This window comes from Pithys albifrons, chromosome 2 (assembly GCF_047495875.1).
Source record: "Pithys albifrons albifrons isolate INPA30051 chromosome 2, PitAlb_v1, whole genome shotgun sequence".
Lineage (NCBI taxonomy): Eukaryota > Metazoa > Chordata > Aves > Passeriformes > Thamnophilidae > Pithys > Pithys albifrons.
Genome location: NC_092459.1, coordinates 17,968,460 through 17,994,150, shown reverse-complemented (window position 1 = coordinate 17,994,150; position 25,691 = coordinate 17,968,460).

Here is a 25,691-nt window from a genome sequence, read left to right as displayed (position 1 = left end):
GCTAATTTTTCCAGAAATTGAAAACTTGAATCTTATCATCTGGACAAAATTAAAACGGAAATTATTTGAAATCAATAAAGAAGAGGAAAATTGTTAAGATACTGGAAAACTGGAAAGTGACAAAATAGATTCTAATTTATTCAGATTAAAGAACTTTCGAAGCACAGAAATATGCCTTAATTAAAAAGAAACAGATGAACTTCTAGCTAAAAATGGTAAAATACACTGCCTTGACTTTCTCGTCGGAAGGACGTTTATTTCCTACAGTTTTTTCAACAAGCTAAAATGAGCAATTTATTTTGTATTTATTTGCCTTCAGACATGTTTCTATTTATGGCCACATCGTATGCTCAATGGAGACTTAAAATAGCGAGGCTGGGTTCACAGGATGACTCAGTGGATCAGCATGTAGGAGAGGGTGAATGCAGCCACTCGACTGGGGGCAGGATGGCAGCAAGTGTGCCTCGTTACTCCCTGAAGGGTGTCCACAGGCTTCTGTGGAGGTAGCTAGTCCTAGTATGACATTTGGAAATAGTAACAGTTAATACATCCCTGTTGGTGTTATCAGTTAAAAGGCTAAAGGCTAAGTAAGCCATGGTGAAAGAGATTGTCTCTAAAATTTTGTCAGCACTGAGAATGGTTAAGGGGAAATGCTTCCATTACCATTGCTGGCATATGGATGAACTACTGCATTCTCTATTCAATAATACTCTATGGGGTCCAGGCACTGGCAGGGGTGCTCTGTGAACAGAGTCTAGGGCTGCCCTGTACCGGACAGGAAATTACAGCCACCTCCAACCCATGCACCACAGGGCATGGCTGAGCCCGCAGCCAAGGTAGAGGCATCTTGGGGAAAACAAATTCAAGATAGGTCAAAACACCACACAGAAGATTGTGAGTTAAAAACAGGTAAGAGAAACACCCTGTCAACATCAACATGAGAGCAAAAGGAGAGGGAGAAGCTGCTCCAGGCACTGGAGTAGAGATTTCACTGAAGCGTGTGGAGTGAACCATGGTGGAGCTGTGACCAGCTGTGCTGGTTTTGGCTGGGGTAGAGTTAATTTTGTTCGCAGTGGCTAGCATGGGTTTATGTTTTGGATTTGTGTTGAATATGGTGATAGTAATAAAGATGGTTTTGTTATTGCTGAGTAGTGCTTACATAGAGCTAAGGCCTTTTCTGCTTCTCATACTGGTGAGAAAGTTAGGGGTGTATGGGAAGCTGGGAAGAGATACAGCCAGGACAGGTGACCCAAACAGAACAAAGGGGTATTACATAGGATGTGGCATCATACTCAGTATTTAAAGGTGGGCAGGAGGAGAATGAGAGTGGGGACATTTGAAATAATGGCATTTGTCTGCCTAATTAACTGTTACAAGTGATGGTCCCCTGATTTCCTAGGGATGGCTGAACAGCTGCCCGCCCATGGAAGGTAGTGAATGAATTCTTTGTTTTGTTTTGCTTGTGTGCATGGCTTTGTCTATCCCTACTAAATTGCCTTTATCTCAGCCCTCATGTTTTCTAGATGTTACCCTTCTGATTCTCCTCCCAGTCCCACTGATTGGGTAGTTAATAAGAGACTGTGTGGAATTTGGTTGCTGACTGGGGTTAAACCATGACAACCACCCATGGAATACATCCACATTGGGCCAGGTGGATACTTTGCAAAGGAACTGCAGTCCATGGAGAGCTACATGGTGGAGTAGGTTTATCCTGAAAGACTGCAGTCCATGGAAGGACCCACACTGCGCCATTGAGACTAAGGAGGAGGTAGAGGAGTTGGGGATGAAGGAGTGAAGTTGGTCCTGGAAAGAAGGAGTGGATAGAGAGGTTATTTTATCTTTTCTCTCACTCTCTTTTTTTTTTTCTTTCTCATTATCTAAATCATTTTAAATTGCTAAGAATTAGTTTTCCCTCAATCTGAGTCTGTTTTGCCCATGATTGTTGAAGGTATTTTATGTCCTCATCTTTACCTCAATCCATGAGGTTTTTCATCTTCCTTTCCAGGCCCATCCTGTTGAGGGGAGGGACTGAGAGAGCAGCTCAGAGAGGGACTGAGAGAACAGCTCAGTAGTGGTCTGGCAGGCAACTAAGTTCAACCCACCACAGACTGCTGATGTGAATACTAAATTAACAAATTTCTATCTTAAAGAAGCAAATTATTTTAAATGAAACATTTTCCATTTCTGAAAATAAAAGTCAACGTTCTTAACTTAGAATTAGTGCTGAATTAGAATACTTGACTTAGCATTAGAAAACTTGCATCCTTGCTCATAGAGATCAAAGGTGATCTCCAGAAGACTGTTGCAGGCTTTTTATAGTCTAGTAGCTTTGCATGTTATGCAAGTGCCATTGGAGGCCAATATGTGCCAACCTTTTTCAGGAACTATGTCCAAGAAACTGGTTCCTTCGAGGCCAACTATTTTCTAATGAGCAGGATAACTCAGTTTACAGGCCAAGAAAACTTTAAATAGACTTTACATAACTTAGTCCTCTGCTCTGATAAGGGGGTCTGTCAGGACTTTGCAGTTACTTTAACAAAACCAGCAGATATTTTATGCTTCTAAGCATGTATTATGAGTGCACTTTGGTTAGAAGGTGGGTTATTTTAGACAATAGTTTCTCATCAAGACACTTTCTAATAAGTGAGGAGAGTGAAAGTTCACTGGAAACCTTTTTCTTCCATTTATTTCTCCATAAATTCTCAGAACCAGATCCAGCTGGTCTAGCCAGGTGGCTTCATTTTAGACAATGTGGCATCAGATGGTTAAAAACATAATGGCAAGCTTGTGAAAGTAGCTTCAGGTGAATACTCACATATATTTCATCTGTGAATCAACAGTCCAAAGTCTGTACAGTGAGGGTATGCATGTCTGAACAAATAAATTAAATTAATTATGTTCAATTAAATACCTGCTTCTAAATAGGTCTTTCTTAAAACAAATCTATTTTTTTGCTTATGTTTCTATGACATTCTTCTTGAAAACCTTGACAAGAACCATTGCTTATGAGCTAATACTGTATCTGCTGTCAGGAGTCTGTGAGATCCCATCGAAAACGGAATGAATTACTACAGTTTTATTAAAAACAAGCAGACAAACAAAACATAGCATTGCAATGGGAAGATATTGTAGCTCTCACATCATTATTTTTCTGCACTCTGGTGTCCCCAAGGAAGGTACGTATTGAAATGAACGTCATTGGTACAGACACTCAGGAGCTACTTCCAGATGTATTTAAGAATAGAATGTTCTGCAATACGTTTTTAAAATGATTTATTAGGTTTATTTTTTATGTAAAACTATGCTTTATTACAATTCTTTTGTATTTTATAAAAAACTGTCCAAATTGGGGTTTTTTTGTCCTGTTTTAACTAAATTTTTATAACTTCTGTATATTGGATATTGTTCTTTTGGAATTAGTGCTGTGGATTTGTACTAATTTATTATGTTGTTTTTTCTTCTAGTAAAATAAAAAAAAGAATTGTATTCACTGACAGCAATAGCTTCATCTGAATATAAATATTTACTCTGAAAATACATGGTGAATATGACTACAAAAGCTTTTTCTATTAGAAATTTACAACTTTGTTAATATTGTTATTTCCCTCTCTCAGTCTCATTTTAAAATTTATTGGGGAAGGTATTTTTACTTACTGACTTTGAGACCAATGTGAAATTAGCAAGTAATCACAACTTTTTTATATATTTAAAAATAATCTACCCAGAAAAATATATGAAGAATTCTTTACACAACAGCACTCTCCCCCTGGAAGCATAATAAGTAATAAACAGCTCCCATAAAGCCAGTGAAATGGTGAGAGTTTAAGAGTAAGATTTTTTTTGACAGACAGAGAAATATTGATTGTGGTTCCACTGTTGTGGCCAGCTGAATTTTGTGATATTTTAAGTAAAATATTGAGGTGATAATTTTAATTATAAAATCTGTATTCAGTGATCAATTTACTAGTGGATTATTCCCTGAAAACCTGTAATTTTCTGATGATTTTTCCCTATATGTCTTACGGCTGTTATACTTTAATTAATCAATATGAGCTTCAAGGGAGGAATATTTGCTTCCCATCAGGTCAGCAAGAAGGTTTGTCCAATATCACATACCAAAATCTGGCTGGCTAAGTACAGAGCAGACATTAGCCAAGTTCCCATTGTAAATTCAAAGTTGACCATCTCATTTTTCACAAATATGAAACAAAATTAAAAAAATCATGAACCATCTAAACTGTTATTTCAGTACCATTTCACTGGCTTGGTGTATCAATATTTAAAGCAGAGATCCATGAAAGAAACTAAAGTTTATGCTGAATCTATCTACTATTAGGTTGAGAGCAAAAGTGACCTCTGAAAAACTAAGAATGAAAATATTGTTGTCTAAAATTAAGTTTTTAAGTTTGCTTAAAGAATCACCAGCAAAGGTGTCGGCAAAACAAGATTTAATATAAAAGCGATAGTATAACAAAGTTTGTTGGCAAGGTTCATTCTACTACTTACTAGATGGTTAAAAGACACTGGGAAAAGCAAATAAAAATCCAAAATCAATCAATCCAAACCTAAATAAACCTCAAAGTATCTATGTTTAAGCTGTGGGCAGGGGGGCAGAGAGAAAAGGCAAGGATAGGAAAGGGTAAGGATAAAAAGGGATAGAGAAGACCCTCCTGTTGAGTCACAAGGTTCAGACCAGACCCCCATGTGCTAAATTCCTACGTCACAATTGTTCACTAGTCAATTATGTATGCTACATTTGCCATAAACCAGTCAACTTTTGAAGAAGACATAATGCTAAGCTTTTAAAAATATCAATAAGTGAAATAAATAGTAGTTTTGCTGGATGAAGAAGAACGGTAAAATGGACAACCAGATTTGTTACTAGGATTTAATACTTCTCAAGACCTGTGCATCTTCCAGATGTAGCAACAAGCGTCAATACAGGTAAATATGAGATTAGATGTGCCTTGAAGAGAAGATATAGTTAAGCATTAAGAGATTATTTCACACAAAGTCTGGAATTAGCTAGAAAGTGAGGAAGACACAAATACCAGATAAGGTGCTGAAATAAGCCTATGAGAGAGCAGACTGCACACGTTTCTGAGTGTGTTTTGTAAAATGTTCAGATCCTCATTTACACTAAGGAGCTCAATGAGAAGTAAGAACCAGACTACCAGGGTAGCATACCCACGCTAAAAATTATAAGTTGCTTTTGTTCTGGTTTTCCTGAGATACGTGATTTTTGTGGCAAATTCTGTTACAGCACATCTTGGCTGGACATATTTAGAGTCACCTCTTCCAGGCTCTGATTGGTCACTCATTTCGTGTACTGTTTTTAGCCACCATATAACACTGGGTTTGTGTCTTTAGTTTTAGGGACAGCATGATAGGACATTTTTTCTAAACAACTATATTCATATTTTAGTAAGCTTTTTTAGGTCTGTCTCAGTCTTTGTATCCTTATAGTTTATCCTTAGTCACAGCTATATGAAGTTAACCTAGGCTATATTTAGCATATTCATCTGTATGAAGACAGATATTCCTTGAGTAAACTGACCAGGTGTTGAGTGTGACATCAGATTAAAAATATTGTGAACAGTGTTTTCACTGAGGACTTCAAGTCATATTGATAAAAATTATTGGTACGTAAAAAGAAATACGCAGTCATTTCCCACTGGATTTGTTTCCATAGCAATGAGAAGGTTATGATGTTAGCAACTCTGAATATTTCAGATTTGGGTTTTTAACCAATTTCTAAAAACACCTTTTGCAACTAAGTTTTTATATTCTGCTAGGATTATTTCAACTATGTATAGCAGCTTCATCTATGACCTTTTTTCTTTGAAGATTATGACTTAAAATCAATTGTCTGAGTCTAAAATCATGATTTTAAGCTTTTATTACTCAATTAAAAAAATTTAAAAAAATCCACCATTTCCAGAGAAGTCCTTCTTATCACAGAGTAAACATATAAAGTTGCATAGGATGAATTTTACTCAGCACCTAAGGGCTTGTTTTCAGTGCTGTTACTCTGGGGTTTTGTTTGTGTTGCCTCTTTTCTGACCTCTGGACACACACAGGAGTCTTATTGCTTGAAGTAAGTGATACATTATACTGGAGATACATGTGTGATTTTTTGTGGCTTGAACATTGCTTTGATATGTGATCACTCTTGTTCAACCTAATTTATCTCAAGAACAGTTGACCTGTCCATAGGTAACTTCAGTCAAACATTGTGGTGAAAAGAAATCTTAGGAAAGTAACTGACTCAGATGATTCATTCTCTTTAATTGCAGGACTGACCTCAATAGTACCTCAGATCTGCTCCTTCCCTTGACAAGGCAACCAAAATGTTACTGAAGCCTAACTGTAGGCTTCAGTGCAAAACTGAGTAATGACAAGATGCTAAGCTACCATCCGATAATCTACACACATGGATGCTCAAACAGTGGTCTGAGCCCAGCTGGCCATATAGCAATGAGACGAAGTCTGAGCTATTCCCAATTTCAGACCAGTGCCTTATTCAACATCTCATGAGATGGACTTATTCAAAACTCCATGGCTGTGAACACACATAATGAGATGAGCATTTGTGACTGGGAAAACCATGGGCTTTGACTATAATGGCTTGCTGGGAAGTGGAGTTAGCTAAAAGGGAACAGGTGTTACTGCTTCAGATAAATTCATTTAGGGTCACTGATGCTGAAGTTTGATGTTTTTGTGCCTCCCCTTCTCTCCCCCTCCCCCCCCCCCACCCCTTCCCCTCACCCCTTCTGTTTAGGAGCACAGACAAGAGACCTTTGAGCATTCACCGTGTGTTTTTACAGAGTTTCTTTCAGTCCAAATCATAAGTAAGATGCCTTGTATTCCTTGTGCTGGAATTCCCGCCGGGTTTTCTGGATATTCTGTACTAATGCTAACCTTTCACATCCAAGGATAACATTTCTACAGTATTTTCCCACATAATTCAATCAGTAAATAAGTTCCATATTTCTGATTTTTTATGCTAAAACTCTTTAAGTTTTAAGCCATTAAAAGCTTCCCTAGCAACTCAGTTTCTTTAAGGAATCCTGCAGTCTGATACTTACACTGCATTAGGGTCTTTTATTTGTTTTCTTTTTTATTTTTTTTTTTTTTTTAGAGATGCATGAGCTTCTCAAGTTTTATTCTGGAAAGTGGAGAAAGCTTCCTAATGATCACTATCAAGTGCAGTGTGAAAGCTCTGGTCACAGCCCCACATTTAAACTAGAGTTGTTTCTGTTTCTGGTTATCTCCATATGTGGGCAGTGGTTTTTGTGGTATGTGAACACCAGAACATGGACTAAACTAAGAACTGTCAATCTCCATACATGGACAATTATCCACATACATTGTTTTGCTGTTCCAGACTAATAACTGTCTTCAAATAATGCTATAACTTCTTGTATCTTTTCCACATAAACGTGTTTTGCTTATTTGGTTTTTGTACATGGTTTCCAAGAAGCTTCTGAGGAATCTATCCATGTTGTTTCTTTCCATAGTGGCTTTGATGTTTAGACTAAAATGTTTAATCAGCTTAATTTCCCACAGAGTTTTCCAGAGGTGTACTGCAAAAGGTTGAATCACATTATTCAAACAATCCACTTGTATCTGAATAAAGGTAATCTTTCTCTAATACATCGACTTCACAACATACAGAATCTGTTTGGATAAGATTTAGAAACTGGAGGTTGCCAAGGAAAGCTATGAAAATGACCACTGAATAGAAAAATGTGCCTCCTAGCAGAAGAATTTAAAATTTTGGCTTGGTTAGCTTACTAGAGGCAATCATAGAGTGTAACTTGCCCTTAGATATTTCTAAATAACTATACAAGGAACAGAAATGTGATGGTGGAGAGCATTCCAGGATAATACGGAGAAATGATACAAGGACCTGAGATGAATCCCAAAGTTACATCACTTCAGATTAGAAAGAAAGATGCTGACTTTTTAGTAGTGTGATTAACTACCCATTAAAGCACCTTAACACATATGCTGGAAGTGTTTCTATGAAGAGGAGATATTTTTCAAAAATATAATAATAAATGCGTCCTAAAAATAGGCATCCATCAGCAAACTGTAAAGGAATGATAAAGGGCCAATGTTCACATTAAGAACTTTGATTATTGTCCCAGCTTCTCCAGTCTGATCATATAATATGTTTTGGTGAAAAACAGCCAAAGTGAAAGAACAAAGTGAAAGGAACTGCCTCTCTGTGGATTTAAGAGGTACACTCTGAAATGTGGAAGGTTTCTCAATGCCCTGAAAAACTGATGATCATTTTGGACTATGATAGGTATGTGGGCAACTTGTTTACTTCTGTTTTCTTTCTAGTATTTTCCCTTACTGTTAAATAGACAGTATTTTTATTCCAAGAAAGCTATTTGTCCACTGTGTCACATGTCATGCCTTCTAGAAAGGTCCACAACATGCAACTGAAATCTGTTGAATGAGGACAGGAAAAGTTCAATTTGCAAGGTACTGTAAATCTTTTTGTGGTCTAGTGAAGGAATACCAAACACTCACCACAATACCACTGGATGTGAACATCAGACTTAAGGATTATCTGGGTAACTGCGATAATGATTAAACAGACCTCTGGTTAATCAGTTGTGGCACAAGTCTGTCTTGTTTTCTTTAAGGAAATGGTTCAGCATAACCTTTTTATTTTGCCTTGTTGTCAGTGTGTTTTCAGTGTACTTTCTCTTCCATTCCCTCCTACAAGACCTGTAGTGAAAATAACCAAACTTAAAATTTGGATAAAAGTCATCCCAGTTTCTTTTCTTCAGTAATTTTCAAACCTTCCTTGTCTTGACTTATAGACTGAGCAAGTTTCCTGGATTTTTTCTCCTCTGGAGAATTAGTTTGTCATATGGAAAGAATAAGTCTATGGGTTTTTGTCCTCCTTCTTTTTTGTTCATTTCATTTCAGAAGTGGGGCTTTTATTTGTTTTAAAATTTTTGGGCTTGCCTCTCATAACAAAGCAAGATTTCAACAGAAATTTTTCCAAGAATACATCAAGTGACCCTAATTCCCTACCAAGCTCTGGTCCCTTTGTGAATATTAAAATTTGATCAATATAAAATCTAGAATTTATTTTACATAAACAAATGAGTTTTGGAGCCAAGATGATTTTTTTCCTATGTCCAGCTAATGTCTGAACAGAAGGCAACATATGCCATCTATTTATATATGCTTTGATTGTTTGGAACATTTTGTACTTCACAGCTGTTAGCAGCCAGTTTTTCATAGAATGGTAGTTTCCAGAACCTCAGCAGTGAAATGGTTGGGCAAAAAAATGGCTTATATGCACCCTGATGTTGAAATTAATAGGTTGTCATTCTCAATCTGCCTTTTCTATCTGTAGATATGGGAGGTAACAAATAGTCTATCTCAGTCCCAGTTCATTGTGTTGCATTTTTGTGTCTCAGTTTCACTACAACATTCATATTTGTTTTCAGTTTGGATGATAAGCTGAGCAGGAAATGAAATAAATTACTGCCAGGACATCCAGTTGTTCATACCACAGACTGGAACAGTAACAATGACCTAAGGGAATTCCAGCAATTCATCTGTTTAATTGCACAACTGGGAACTGTTTGGCAACAGGTCTTAATCACTGTCCTTACTGTCCCAGTCACCCCAAGAAACTGCTCAGTTTACAGTCTAATTCCTAAAATACACATTCAGCAGCACATCCTGGTTTAGAGTTTTCTTTGACCTGGCTATACAACCTTGCCATGTTTCTAAAAAGTCCTATAGTGTGAAGGTGCTACCCAATGTAGCTGCCATCAGAACAGCAGTTATTTTCCTTCTGATAAACCAAGACTGTGTGATAATAAAAATTCTGCTAATCTCTTATTCAGATGATTCTCAGGTTTGTGTTCCATTTTCCAATACACAGGTTTTATTCTTTCTAATTTATTGAGAAATGAACAGGAAAAAAGGGATGTACTTTCTGCACTCCTTGAACATCACAAACAGTTACCTTATTTCTTTTCTCCAAACCAAAAAAAAAAAAAAGCCAAAACCCCAAATAAAAATAAAACAGAACCCCAAATCCCCAAGAAATCTTAGTTTAGCAGGATTGGACTGAAGTAGAAGCAGAAGGAAGGGGAAGGCTAATGAAAATGTAGAGAGGGAATCTGAAAGTGGAGGGAGCAGATTGGGCATCCCTGTTGTGGTAAAACAAAAGGAAAGTTTAAAAAGGGAAAAAGCAAACATGTTACTGGGAAATGAGAAAGGAGATAGGTAAGGGAAGTTTCCACAGAAAAATAACGGTAAGTAAAAACATTAATGAAAATATCAAGCCCTGTCAATAATAGTAGAAGACAAAGGGGAAAAGAATTAATAAGTAAAAATAGCAAAACCAAATGGTTAATGAGAAATATAGAGGGAAATGAGGCAGCATATTTCAGTACTCTGTGTTATATGTATTCTCATAATGTTGAGCAACTGAGAGACAAATGTAAATTTGAATGAATAGATTGGGTAAAGCGAGACCACAAGTGTACTTAACACATGAATTACCTCTAATAAATGCAGGAAATAGTGTAAACATGGATCTATTCTAGATTGTTTATTGTCTGAAGACAAAAGTTTAGACAGTCAAATAAGTCACGAGTAATTATCATCATTTTGAGGCTATTACCTGAAATGAAATCCACCTACAAGCTACACCTGATCGAATAGCTTTTTCTTAACAATATTTGTTCAAAGGTTAGTTTCCTTTGACAGATGAACTTGTGATGAGACATTCAGGAACCTTTTTATTTCCAAATACTATTTTGAATGTTCTCAACAAACACTTCCCAGCTTTCTGTTTGCCATTGGGTATTTGTGCTGTGTGAGCAGTCATCAAAATACCTTTGACATGTATGAAGATCTTATTTGTTGGTGAGACCTAACATACCTAATTTAAGCATTTTATTTGTGCCTGTTTTTAAGCAATGAGGAAACCAGTTCTGTGATCTCCTGGCAGTCACAGGTGAAGGGCTTTGGGGGTTGCCAGGGCAAAGTTTTGGGCACCGCAGTTTGGTCACTGAATGTCCATCAATGAAGATGGGATTTTATGAGGTCTTGGTGCCTTTACGTGCCAAAGTCCCATCCACTTGGTGTTGTTATTCAAATAAAACCACAAATATAAAAAAGAAAACATTATATTTTTGTCAGCTCACACTCTGTTCTTTTTCAAGTTTACCCATTGTAAGGGTCATGGTTTGTGATGACTAAGATTTTAAGAAAATCTCCAAGCTGTTCTTTTCTAAAATGGACTTTTTTGGTGGGATATGTTTACAAATGACGTATTTGTGGTTTTACTTTGGCAATTCTTACAAAATAAAGTGTTTCCTAACTTAGAGGTCTTTTTAAGTTTGTTGGGGTAGAATATATAGCAACTACATAGGTACAATTATTTTGGGGTGGTATAGATGGCTATTGTAATAACAGAGCATTTATTGGTTATTTTATCTGTTTATGAATCATCTCTGAGGAGCATATTTCTTTTATATTAAAATACTTGCAAAAATGTGAAGAAAGTGAGTTTATAATAGGCAATTTTGTGTTTTGTTACTCAAATAAAGTAAGTTATACATAACTCCAAGAAAAAACTTAAACTGCTCTAGTAATTTACACAGATACAGGTTTCATTTTTAAGTCTCCTGTATTGCTGAAAATTTTGAGTAGGTATAAGATAAGTAGGCAATGAAGAATTGTATATGCATTTGGAATTCTGATTGAGATCAGCAGGGTTACATGTGAGCAATTGAACTCTTCTCTCATGAGCCAGAAGGCTTCTGAATTTCATGTAGTAACCATCAGCCCATGGGACAGGACTCTTTAGGCCTGCCAAATACATGAGCTCATGGTGCTACCTCTCACAGCATAACAAATCTGTGAAAAAAATTCAAGAAGATTCTCCTTCTGTACTCTGCTCTCATGACACCCCACCTTGAATACTTCAACCAGCTCTGGGATCCCAGCACAGGAAGGACATTGACCTGTTGGAGTGAGTCCACAGGAGGACACCAAAATGAACAGAGAGATGGAGCACCTTTCCTATGAGGAAAGGCTGAGAGAATTGGGATTGTTCAGACTGGAAAATAAAAGGCTTCAGCGTGACCTTGGGGCAGCCTTGCAGTATCTGAAGGTTAAAATGGAGAGGGCCTATTTACAAGGGCCTGTAGTGGTAGGACAATGGGTAATGGCTTTAAGATGAAAACGGGTCAGTTTGTGATAGATATTAAGAAGAAATTCTTGACTGTGAGGGTAGTGAGGCATTAGAACAGGTTGCCCAAAGAAGCTGTGATTTTCCATCCCTGGAAGGCCAGGTGGGACAGGACTGAGCAACCTGATCTAGTGAAAATTGTTCCTGAATATGGTAGAGGGATTGTAACTAGACTGTCTCTAAGGTCCTTTCCTACGCAAGCCATTCTATGATTTTATGATTCTATCATCATATTTTTATAGCATATGATTGCAAATTAAAATTTCAGACTTAATTATATGACATACTTTTGTGCAGCAGTGGGACTGAAGACAGGCTTACATCTTAGAGCAATAGTGTTATCTTTTTAATTTTTCAGATTATCAGATTAAAAATTCACATAGGACACAAAGTGCATTGTAAAAATATATCAAAAGGAACAAGTAATTTACTGAAAATCTGTATAAACAGTCTATTTTAATATTATGAAATGGCTTCATCTACCAGTCAAAACACCCACCCAGTCCCTTGCTCACTCCCCTCTCTTGAGGGACAGGATGAAAACAGAAGGAAGGTAAGAAGACTCATGGATGAAGAGAGTGATATGTTAACAGGAAAAGAAAAAATGTGCATGCAAGCCAAGGAAAAAGAGGAATTAATTCACTGCTTCTCTTTAGCACGTGTCCAGTCCCACTGTAAAACAGTGCTTCAGCACCTGTGACATCTGCCTTTACTGCTTCCAGAGCCAGATCACATCTTTGCTTTAGGTCGTTGAGTATTAATCCAGCTATTCCTATCACTGTTCCATATTGTGCTGCATAGATATTCTTAACAGCAGTCCAGAAAAGGGAACTGTCTTACAAGAGGAGACATTTTTACCTAGAAGGATGTTCTCGAATATAGATGTATTTCATGGACATGGTGCTGGTATGCTGTGCAATCTACTCCATCAATACAGTAGTCCTGATGCAACTTGGTGTAAAGTAATGCTCATTTTGTTTACTTGTTAAACATTTTAATTTCCCAAAATGGTTTTATAATTAGCAGAAAGACTTACAGTGTTAAGATCTGTCCTTTCTCTCTTGTGCTTTCTTTTTTTCCTTCTGTTATGTAAGTCCTGCAGGCAAAAGACCCAACCAAAGGATGGCAATTCTGTTTTCCAGCAGCTTGCAGAATGTCACAATTTGCTTGTGGTCCAGTGTTCCATGAGAAAACATCTGGTGGAGCCATCATGTCAGCAACAGTATATGAAACTGGAAATGGAGTATTTCAGGCTGAGAAAAAGGTTTCTGCATCTGACTTGTGAATGACTTTTCCCTGTTTTTCCTGATTGAAAACAGAAAAGATTTTAATCTGAGTTTTTTCTGACCCACGACAAGGATGTGAGTTTTTGTTCTTCCCACTCCCCTGCAATGGCATTAATTTCATTTGGCCTTTTAATTTTTTTGGCTGCTATTAAACATTTTAGCCCAATTTATATTAAAAAATATATTTCCAGATCATATGCTAGCATGCAGCATAAGATTTTGAAAGGAATGTGTGTGCATATGCTAAGATAAACAAGAATTGATGGATAAACTAATGTATGTGAATATCAAAGTAAATATATTTGGAATTTATAAAGTATCACTGAGCTCTAATTTAAAAAGAAAGTTAGGTCATAAATTTGTTTCGGGACTAACTGTACTTCCTGAGATCTATAGTATTTCTCTTTGATATGCATATTAGTATATTTTGTTGGTAGGCAGTTAAATGCCTCCCTGACAACTGACCCCATCAGATCTCGGAAGCTAAGCAGGGTCAGCCCCGGATTAGTACTTGGATGGGAGACCTCCTGGAAAATGCCGGGTGCTGTAGGTTCTAGTGCTGAGGACTTCACTGGCACCGTCCAAGCTCGCTCGGCCGTGGCAGATGAACCTCAGGACTTAAACAGTGGGGCCAGTTCTGCGCACGCTGAGCCTCACCTAAAATCCACTGCGCAGGCTGGAAGGGCACACCCACGTGGGGACAGCCCTGCCCAAATCTTTGTTCGCGAAGCCAAGCCACACACACACACACATATTTTGTTGGGATAGTGCATATTTTATCAAATGGATCCTTGAATTTATGCACTATATTATGACTCAAGAGATGGATATGCAGTTCATTCCAACAAGTCATCCAAATTTTATTGTGACAATGGATGTTAATGTAGTGACATGTTTAACAGTAACAACAAAGAATCTTCTCTGTGAACTAGACTGTTGGGAACATGGAGTGACAGACATGGAGTACACACGTAAAGCAAAAGGGTGATGCAGCCTCTGTATAAGACAGAGGTAGGTGGGTACAGACAAAGACAAGAGTGAAAGGAAAGATGAACACCACAAAAACTGTTTTGCGTGGGTCATGGTTTGATCCCAGCTGGCAACTGAACATTACAGTTTAATAGGTAAAGTAACAGCTGTGCATGCAAGCAAAGCGAAACAAGGAAGTCATTCATCACTTCCCATGGGCACTCAGGTGTTCAGCCATCCCCCAGGAAAGCAGGGCTCCATCACATATAACAGAGACTTGGGAAGACAAACACCATCATGCTGAATGTCCTCCTCTTTCCTCTTTCTTCTCCTCAGCTTTATATGCTGAGCATGATGTCACATGGTGTAGGATATCCCTTGAGTCAGCTGGGATCAGCTGTTCCAGCTGTGTCCCCTCCCAACTTCTTGTGCACACCCAGCCCCCTCACTGGTGGGGTGGTGTGGGGAGCAGAAAAGGCCTTGACCCTGTATGAGAACTGCCCAGCAATAATGAAAACATCCTTGGGTTATCAACACTACTTCCAGGACAAATCCAAAACACAGCTTCATACCACTTACTGGTAAGAAAATTCACTCTAATCCAGCCTAACTCAGCACAGCATATTAGAAACGTAATAGTTTTTTTGTTGTCTTGTAGATGAGAAAAATCAGTGGACATCAAACATAGTAATAGTAGAAGGAATTTTTCTACCTCCTTATGTCAACCTGCAAGACTAACAACTAGTTTGCACACCTCCTGTCCACTGAAGCAAACACAAAATTTTCTCTTTGTGGTCACAGTATTTTGCAGTTCTGTCCTCTCTTAACTGTGTCATTTTTTCTCACATTTCAGTGCCTTGATGCCAGCCTCTCTCCATATCTTGTTAAATTGTCAAATGCGTACTATTGAGCTTTCTCTTATAATCCTTCCATACTGAAGATTAAATACTTACAAATGAATACAAAACTGATTCATATGTCAAGACCAGAAAGAAGCTTTCAGAAACTGAGATGGGAGCATGAGAGACTGAGCAAGAGCACTAAGTGAATAACAGAAAAAGAAATCTGTATCCTGGAAGCTTGATGCAGAAGAAATGGGTCCTGTTCTGGATGTGGGATCTGGAAGCAAGCTGGCAAAGCTGACTTTTGAAGTACAAGCTTTTCAGACGTAAAGGATGAGTTCTTCTAACTGAAATAAAGCCTCTGTTATAGTTGAGGGTAACTGGAACATTGAAATTGTATTTGAAGTGCCAGACAGATTGAAAACCTCCATGGAGTACTCATTCTAATAGTACACACTTCCCCCCAGAATTTTTATAAGTTATTTCTTCTGGTCTCTGGAGCTTCACAGTCAAAAAGTTAATCTACTTCTTTGGCAGTTGATTCAGTAAAATCACTATCACAGTTTCTGCATGAAACTGCCTATTTCTTTTTTTTTTTTTTTCCCTGCATACATGCTACCTTTTTGGTAGAGAGCAATAGCACATTTTTTGACAGATGATGAATAGGACTACTGGAATCTACATTCTTAATCTTGTAGAGGGAAGCCAGTATATAAACATATCAGGCACAGTTTATTTCCTGGTATGCTTGCCAGTCTTAGCAACAATTACAGAGCTGGTCTTTATTTTGAATACTTTTTGTGACACAAAATCTAGCAAGGATGCAAAGTTGCATCCACCATTAAAGTTTCTGATGAAGTATTTTATTTCTAGAATTTTTAGTTCTTATACTTTAGATAGCAACTGTCTTGTAGATGCTGAGTATAAGTTACCTAATGCCACTCTTAGGAAAAAAAATTCATTTATTTGCCAATTTTATTCTGTATTTCAAATGTCATTTTCTTGTTTTTGTCATTCACTCTGTGGTTCCAGATTTGAGGTACATTTCAGTTAACCATATTCTGTGAAGATTCTGTGGATAAGCCCTCAGAGTTGCAAACAAGGTAAGACAAAAAGGGTCAGTGTCCTTTACAGCAAAGATCACTATATATTGCACAGTCACTGTTAAATTGATCTTTTATTATCTACTATTGGTGAAACACAGCTTCAGGAGGGGCATATATCTTTAAATTGAAGGTATCAGGAAAAAGCATATGCATTCGTTTTTTTCACAGTTTATTTTGCTATAGGTATTCCCTTGCAACAAAGTGGGTTTTTTTCTTATATATAAATTATTTGCATCACCCTTAAGCAAAGAACTATAAAAACTTTTATTTCTTTATGTAGATGGTACATAGTACATCTAGAATCATGTTGCTTACTAACATTAGCAGCTCTGGTATGGCCAGAATTGTAAGCTTGCAGAACCAGTGCATGAGACCATTTGATTTTCTCAAATTATCATTGTTTTATTTATTTGGTGTTTAATATACATATACATAAAGTGAAATGCAGATGTGCTAGGTATTTGTTAAAGTTGCACATTTTAATTGCGGTGCCCGTAAGTGTTAATGCCCTTTGGAAACTCTGTGACTCATGAAAGTGACTTGATTTCTGAGCTTATCCCAATTTCTTTCTACAGACTTCACTGTTTATAAAGTTCCAGCAGGCAGGGATAAAAACAGTAGAACACAGCCAAGTTTATAAACTAAAGCAAAAATCAGACTGATTTCTGTAAAGCTACTTCTAATTTATAGCACTACAAATTGGACCCCAACTCAAACAGATGGCAATAATTATTAATGGTAAATAAAATAAAAGAAGGTTATGTGGCAACAAATCACCTGAGGAAGTCAGGGAGATTACATTTATTTCATTGTCTAAGAATCTCTCAGTTCTGTAGTACCTGTTTCCAGATGTATTATACATGTTTGTGGATTTTGTGCTTTGTTTCTGGTAGTAAAATGGAACTGAAAATTAGAGCTGGACAGAAAATTATTTTCCCATCCCCAAAGAATTTTTTTTTTAGCATTTCAACAATTTTCCCAGACTAAACCAGGATGAAAAATTGGACTGTCAAAGGAGTTTAAGAATTGAAATTAAGAGATAAAAAACAGATTTTGTATAAGAAGCAATAAATAGCATTTTCAAAGGCTTTTCAGCATAGGAAACATATCTATGGCTGGCTATGATAGCTGCTGAGAAGGTAGATAGGCAATTATTCATTGCTTCAAATGATAAAACGTTGGGAGCATGAAATAAAGCTTGCAAGTGCCATAAAATGCATAGTAATACTTGAAATGCTTCATTATAAGATGCTGTAGAAACTAAAAGTAGGTATAGATTAAAAAAAAAAAAAGAAATTGCATCCTGGAAGAAATCCATGTTTATTAAATGTTTGGTAGTCCCTGAGCAATGAATTCCTGCATTTCAAAAGGTAGTCTGAAGAAGCAAAACTCTTTGTGTGTACTTGTGTTTGTATGGCTGGACTTTGTGAACGAAGATATGGGAAGGGCTCTCCCCACGTGGGTGAGTCCTTCCAGCCAGCACAGTGGATTTTTTAGGTGAGGCTCAGCATGTGCAGAACTGGCCCCACCCTTTGCTCCTAAGGTTCATCTGCCACGGCTGAGCGAGCTTGGACGGTGACAGTGAAATCCTCGGGACTAGAACCTACAGCCCCCGGTATTCCCAAGAGGTCTCCCATCCAAGTACTAACTAGGCCTCACTCTGCTTAACTTCCGAGGTCTGATGGGATCGGATGTCAGGGAGGCATTTAACTGCACTACTGTCTCCTAAGAATTTGTTATTCAACATTTTTAATATGACTTAACACTGACATGTATTTTTGTATTTTTATGTTTATCATATGTAAAATGCACTCACACAGATGAACATTAAAATGACATCAAACTAGATTGTTTCCTTCTGTTAATTTGGAAAAAAAAGGTTTTGGAAAGTCCATGAAATATTTTTCTTAGCTGCTATAGGTAAGGTTCTCTTAATCAGGAAAAAATGTAGTCTCTTTTGGACAAAATATTGTAACAGAATATTTCAGAATTTAAAAAAAAAAGCAAACCACACACGGCAATCAAAATTTGTTAAAAGTTTTCCTTTTTGATAACCTCTAAGAGTTTGATTAAGTCGGTGTTTCTAAGGAAGAAATTCTAGCAACATAATTCTAAATAATTTATTGGTTTATATTCTGGAGCCATTGTTAATCTTTTAGCTGAATTAAAAAACCCTCTTGCTATAACAAAAGCATACTGAAATTAATAGTAGACATGGAAAGAGAGCCTTGTCTTAAGGGTATTTTTTTTTATGTTAACATGTGGCTGTGTCATGTACCAGTGCTGTAGATTACCTGCATAAGAAATCAGAAGACCTATGAACATGATCGAAATTTCATTATTTGGATCATAGAATCTACAGCTTGGTGTTGTCATATGATGCTGATCACTTTGCACTCTTCCTAGGCTACCCATCATATGACAACACCAAGCTGTGTGGTGCAGTCAGCATGCTGAAGGGAAGCGATGCCAGCCAGAGGCACCTGGACAGACCTGAGAGGTGGGACTTTGCAAACCTTATGAAGTTCAAAAGGGCCAAATGCAAGGGGCTGCATCTGGGTCAGGGCAATCACAAGCACAAATACAAGCTGTGCAGAGAATGGGTTCAGAACAATCCTGAGGAGGACTGGGGGATGTTGGTGGTTGTTGGGGTGTGTTGGTGGATGAGAGGTGGACCTGGTAATGTGCACTTGCAGACCAGAAAGCCAACATCCTGGGCAGCTTCAAAAGCAGCATAGCCAGCAGGTCAAGGGAAGTGATTCTCCCTTTCTACTCCATTCTTGTGAGACCCTACCTGAGTGTTGTGTCCAGCTCTGGGGCCCAAAACATAAGAGGGATATGGAACTTTGGAATAAGTACAGAAGAGGGCCATGGGGATGATCAGAGGGATGGACGACATTCTGGAAAAACTGGACAAATAGGGCAACTCAACTGGTGAGTAGGTTAATCGATGAAATTGAATAGGATAAAGAAATTTGCACAAGCATTTTTACTAATACTGTCACTTCTGGAATACTAGGATTTACCAAAATGATGTAATTATCTACAAACAGGCATTTCCAGGGTATTATTCACCTCATTTCAAGTGTACAAAGCACTCAGTGAATTACACATGAAAAGGAGCCTTCATTGACTATAACAAGAGCTTAGTGTGACTACCTTGTAGGAAGCCATCTGGGTTGTATTTTAAGTGAGAGCAATCCCACCTCCTCTGTCCTGTTTTGGAGTGTGTGTGGTCCATAGAGACTTGTTAGTCACTGAAGAGTGTTCATGGAAGAAAGATTAGAAAGTAAATGAGATGATGTCATTGTGCAGCACTCGAAGTACTCATTCTGCTTCATTTATTGAAGAATAACACAAGGCATGGGCAAATAAAAATTTGAATGTAGCAAGAAAAATAAAAATTAAACTAATGGCTTAAAGTCACAATTAGACAAAAAATAACATAGGATTTTTGGCTACAAGAATGAATTATCCTAGGAGAAATGCATAGACATTGTCGGTATCTGGGCTTTTTTCCCCGAGATTGCATGAGTTGGGTTATTTTAAGATCTTGTCACTTCAAAAAAAATTAATTCAAAGCTGCTTTAAGAGTTTTTTCTGATAGGAGATTGTGTTAGAGTGACTCTTTCTGATATTACAATTCATTAAATTTTGGATCCACCTATGAAACCAATGTAAATATTACCAAATTAGTCAATAATAAGAGAAGTGAGAAAAATCTTAAAAGTCATTATATACCACCAGTACCCAATATGGCAAGTTTCTTCAGTAGTTTCACTGTTTTCTAGGCAAAAAAAAAAAAAAATCAATACAGAGTCGGGATCTGGCACCATCACCAAGAACTGTGCAAGTGAGAAATAGTATAGATAGCTTCTGAGAGGTGAGAGTAATATCAAAGTAGCTTTTATATACATTAGATGTCATTATATATAGTGATATGATGAGAGATTAGGGAACCAGTGGGAAACAGAATTTGACTTTAGAGACCAGCCTTAAGTCACAGGGTTTTTAATACTGAAAATACTCTTGTGTTATGCAGCAAAGTTGAACATGATTCTTTAATAAGCTCTTAATGCTGTGAAATACCAGTTTTAATCAAAAAAGCTGAATCATAGAAACTCATAATCTTGTTTTGGAGTGTAGACTACAGTTTGCCAAAATTATTTGAGAAGTCCAAAGTATTCCGTATTTTTCTTCAGGGCACTGTGGCTTTCCAAGCCCTGGAGTACATTCTCCCTAACTAGGTAGCTTTCCAAAGGTCGCATGTAATTTGTAAGGATTTGGATTATCAGTCTCTAAAGCTGGCTAGTAGTTGCTGGGACATAATGCAGTGTTCAGGGAAAACAGGAATCCCATTTTCTTCAAGGTACAAGGGATTACAGCTGGGTGGGGATTTACTAGGGACTACAGCTAAGAGGGCTATGACCTCTCCATTAGTGAGCATGGAATAACACAAATGCAGAGCCGCAAGAGGAAGGAGCAGTCCAACGATACAGGCCTTCCTGGCTCTCTCATCATCCCTGCGGCAGTGATACAAACAAAAACACATTTTAGGCAGAAAATGAGCCATGGGCTTGGATAGCATTGATTATTTAACGTATTAACAGAGGGCCGAGTTTACATGCACTATCAATTAGAAAATACTTGGCAATGAAAACAAGGCCAAAGACTTTTCTGTTTTATGGCCAAATCCTACTCACTTTTCTCACATGAGTAGCTCTAATGAAGTCAGCTTGAACTCAATGATTTCACCTCAATCCTTAAATCTCTTGTAAGCTGTAGCTAAAATTTGAAAGTATTTTAGAGGCAAACTTTTAACCTCTGTCCCTAGTTACAATTTTGGCTGCTTCTTTTATCATCCTCTTCTCAGATCACCTCTGTCCAAAGGCTCTAAAAAAAGCCCTCTGGATATTTCCTTCTCATTCTTTTTCTTTAAATACTATAATTCATATTTATTTTCCTTAATTCTGTTATAGGTTTCTTAGAAATTCAATGACATACTCATCACAGCTGGTCTTTGAACTTTCCCACAATGTAGCAGGATTCAGAAATAATGAAAGCAGTTTCAGATTTTGTGTTAAAAGTTATATTTCAGACCCTTTCCTGTAGGTTATGCTATGCCAACAAAGGCAGCGTTTTATCAGAGAACTTTTCCAGGGTAAGTGCAGATACAGCTGGAGTGGAGGAGACAAGCTGTGTGATGTGCCTTTGGTGCATGGTGTTAATGGAGGGTGCAAGTGCTCCTTCACTAGCAAATATCTTTACATGAGATAGCAGTGTCTCAGGGCCCATTTGTTCCCTGCCTGCCTTGTGACTGACCAGGTCTCAGCACCACGTGAGTGAATCCCCAGAGCAGGGCAGTGCCTGTCCCTGGCTGAATTCAGTTCTCCTGCTGCTGTTCCGCTGCTACCTCCTCTCTGTAAAGTTGGAAGACTCTTTCTTATCATAGAATCATCAGGTTGTTTGGGTTGAAAAGGACCTTCAAGATCATCTAGTTCCAACTCCTCCACCATGGACAGGGAACTGTCCACTAGATCATGTTGCTCAAAGCCCTGTCCAACCTGGCCTTGAATACCTCCAGGGATGGAGCATCCACAACTTCTCTGGGTGACCTGTTCTAGTGCCTCACCATCCTCACAGTTTAAAGCTATTCCCCCTTATACTATCACTACAGGCACCTGTAAAAATTCCCTTTCCAGCTGTCTTGCAGACCTTCTTTAGGTATTGGAAAGTTGTTCTAAGGTCTGCCTGGAGCCTTCTATTCTCTAGGCAGAACAACCCCAACTCTCTCAGCCTGTCATCATATGAGAGGTGCTCCATCCCCCGGAACATCTTTGTGACCCTCCTCTGGACTCGCTCCAAGAGGTCATGTCCTTATCTCTTGTAAAACGCATATCCATCTTTACCAAGAAAAGCAGAGATCAAAAGTAATAACAATGCTGTTTATTTTCCTTACTCAGAGTTAGCAGAAGTTTGCCAATGGCTTTGATTGCTAATATTAACCATAAATAGCAATAGAAGTTTAATTTTTAAGTTTGCAACCAATTCAAGTGACTTTGACTGTATTATCAGGAATTCCCAATCAATATATTTGGTGAACCCTGTATTTGAATAAGAGAAAATTAACATATAACAAGGACACTGTTTTGTTTGTTTGTTTGTTTGTTTTGTTTTAGCTGGGTTTTCTGTTTGGTTGTTGTTGTTGTTGTTTTTAAGAAATACAATGCAATTGTGGCAAACTATTTCATAGGCAAAAACACTGGACCATTTTCTTCTAAAGAACTGAATTACTTGGAAATTGTTCAGACGTTACACCTTCCCAATACTTGGCTTCCTGTATAACAGTTCTCTGTGATTTCTTAAATTCCTTACACAAGCTTTTGGATTCAAGGAAGAGTGAGCAATTGGACAATTTATTTTGTTGAGGGAATGTAGGAGAAAAAAAAAAGAATCCGATTTTGTCTCTTGTACCATGCTTTTGGGTTTTGTGTTTTCTGTTATATAGAGAGATTTTGCAAACCTACAGTTAGGCTTTGGATATTAAATTCTGTGTGGTAAAGAGTGTAATATTTAAGTAGAAGGCTAAATATAGCACAAAAAGTTTCAAATGCCTCTCATTCATTAAGTCTGAAATATTTTTGACAAATACTTAAGCCAAAATACTGGTTTTGGTTGGGGATATTTTCTTGATCAAAATAAATTAGAAAGAAGAAAAGACTTAACCCATACCAGAATTTAAAGGTTTCTTGCAGTCAGGTTGCTTGCTTGAGCTGTGGGAAAAAAAAAATTCAGGTTGCATAGAATAAGGGCCTAAAACCCCTAGGTGTCTTGCAATTATGTGTTTAGAGAAATAGAACTTTTCAGGTGTGGGGTTTTCTTTGTTTGTTTGTTTTGTTTTGATCCTATTTTCCTTCTGTATCAGAAATAGAACACTACCAAGGTCTTGCCATTTTGGAGGATCAGCTGTTTCCCAGCTCCTCTAGCAGCCTGATCTCCCATCAAAGTCAGTAACTGAAACAATCTCAAAAGTACTTCTCTGGCTCTGACGACTCTCTAAAATGTCTCCAACAAAAATCCCTCATAGCTTCTCAGCATCCAAAAATTTGGACCTTGGCACTGCTGTTTCTGAGGACTGTCTACCAGCTGGATAATGACCCAAAAGAAGTCTCAAACACAATCCTCTGTCCTGAGGCAGGGAAAGAAGCAGTTCATGGTAATTTGTCTGTTTCTATAGCATTCCCTGTAGTGGCAGGAGTTATTTTATTTCAAAGGCCAGAAAAGCACCAAAGAGTTACAGTTTGACTTGCAGAGCTGCTGAGCTGCCTGAAGTCTTCACACCTCTAGAACAAAGAAATGAATCTCATCTGTTTTGTCTTACCAGCCTCTTTTCTTCAAATGCATCACCATCTGACAAAAATACTTTGTCAAACATACATGTAGGCAGCATGGGCTGTTCATGTTTAGTTACTCTTTTTTTATCTCACAGCTGATAGGCAGGCTTAAACCTATTTCTCAAACATATTGTTTTTACAGCTTTTGAAATTTAAGTGTTTTGAAATCTGTCGTGCTGGCAGTCTGTAAACTTTTACAAGATTTCAGTTGCTACATATTGGCTTAAAACAACTGTAAGGCTTTTTATTGCATTAATAAAAGCATTTCAAATCTGACAACAATGTAATTCTTTGGACAAAAGTCTGTTTTATTGCATATATCTGTTATGCCTTCCTATATTTCAGTTAGATATTCGTTCTTCCTCATTCACTTAAAATGGCTTCTCTTCAGTGAGACTAAGGAGAAAGTTACGTCCAAAATAATTTAAGTGTGAATGTTCTTTGTTTATGTTACCTCCACTCTGCAGCCCAGTCTCTAGCCAAGATGAGACTGGACTGCTACATGCTGCTGAATTTAGTGCATCCTGATTGTTCCAATCTGAGTAATTAGCTGCAGTAATCATCAGCCTTTAAAGATCCATTAAAATGGCATAAATTGGCAGGAAATCTCCATCAAATTAAAAAAGTCTAGGCTTGAAGTTACATGCTTGAGATCAAAATAAAGTTCATAATTTTATGTATTTTTTCATGTTTACTTCATTTCGCATCTCAATCCTTACAGGAGGAAATAAAGCACATTCTTATAAAACCAAAACTAGTCAGGTAAATAGATGGGAGAAAGGTTCTTTAAGCCATGGTAAAATATTCTTTTTGGTTTTGAATTATTTGGTTTCAGGACAGTTTTGATAGAAACAACTAAATACTCTAAGTCTGCTTCCTATATTTCTTCATTGACCCCAGTTATGAGTGAGTAAGCCCCAGAGATACTGGGAATAACCATTCCAGTTAGGGGAGAAAGGAAATATAATTTCACAAGTGTTGAAAAAATGTGAGCTGAGGCTAGCGCAAACAGAAAGGGGATCCTACAGCAAAATACTACCAAGATTCTCACAGTGCTAGCATATAGAACTAGAACCAGTGAATCTCTTGGGAAGAATCCAATTTTCAACACAATATGTTGGTTTGAACCAGCTGTAGTAGTTGGTTTGAATCATGGTTTGAATCTATTCATTTAATTTTGACCAGCATGTGAATTCTGCTGCAGAAGCATCATTGTTCCTATTTATACCTATTTATACCTGCTCCTTCAGGTACCTGTTGAACAGTTTGCATGTGCTGTGTGGGCATGGCTTGCAGTCTGCATGTGCTGAGGTTGTTAGTCAGTCTGTCTCAGGGCTATACCGCAATGTCATTGAGTGTCACTATGCTGGCTGCTGTTAGATCACCGCCCAACACTTCCTCACGGAGAGAAGAGGTTGCCACACCATATGTACATCCAGAGTGAGCAACACCTGATCATGACATCAAGGAGTAAAGGCAGGTCTGTGGGAACATGGAGGATGCAGCGGCCTCAGACACCAGTTGAGCATGCATTTCCAGAGTGGTAGCTGTAGCCAGGAGCCTGGCTATGGTTTGCTTGTGCTCTCTTGCATAAGTGCTCAGCATCAAAGCAGGGAACATGTGCAAGCCCTGGTTTTATTTCTTCTCCCACTCCTACTACTATGGCAGGGAAGGCAGAAAGGAAATAGAAGAGGAGAGGGAAGAAAAAGGCATGGATGTCTTGCAGCTTTCTGTTTGGTTGTAGGCAGCTAATCAGCCTTGAGTTGCCTCAGGTGATGTTCTAACACTACGCTTTTCTCAGTAATTCCATATGCAATGCTACTAGTTTGCAAAGAGTGATTGGAAAGCTG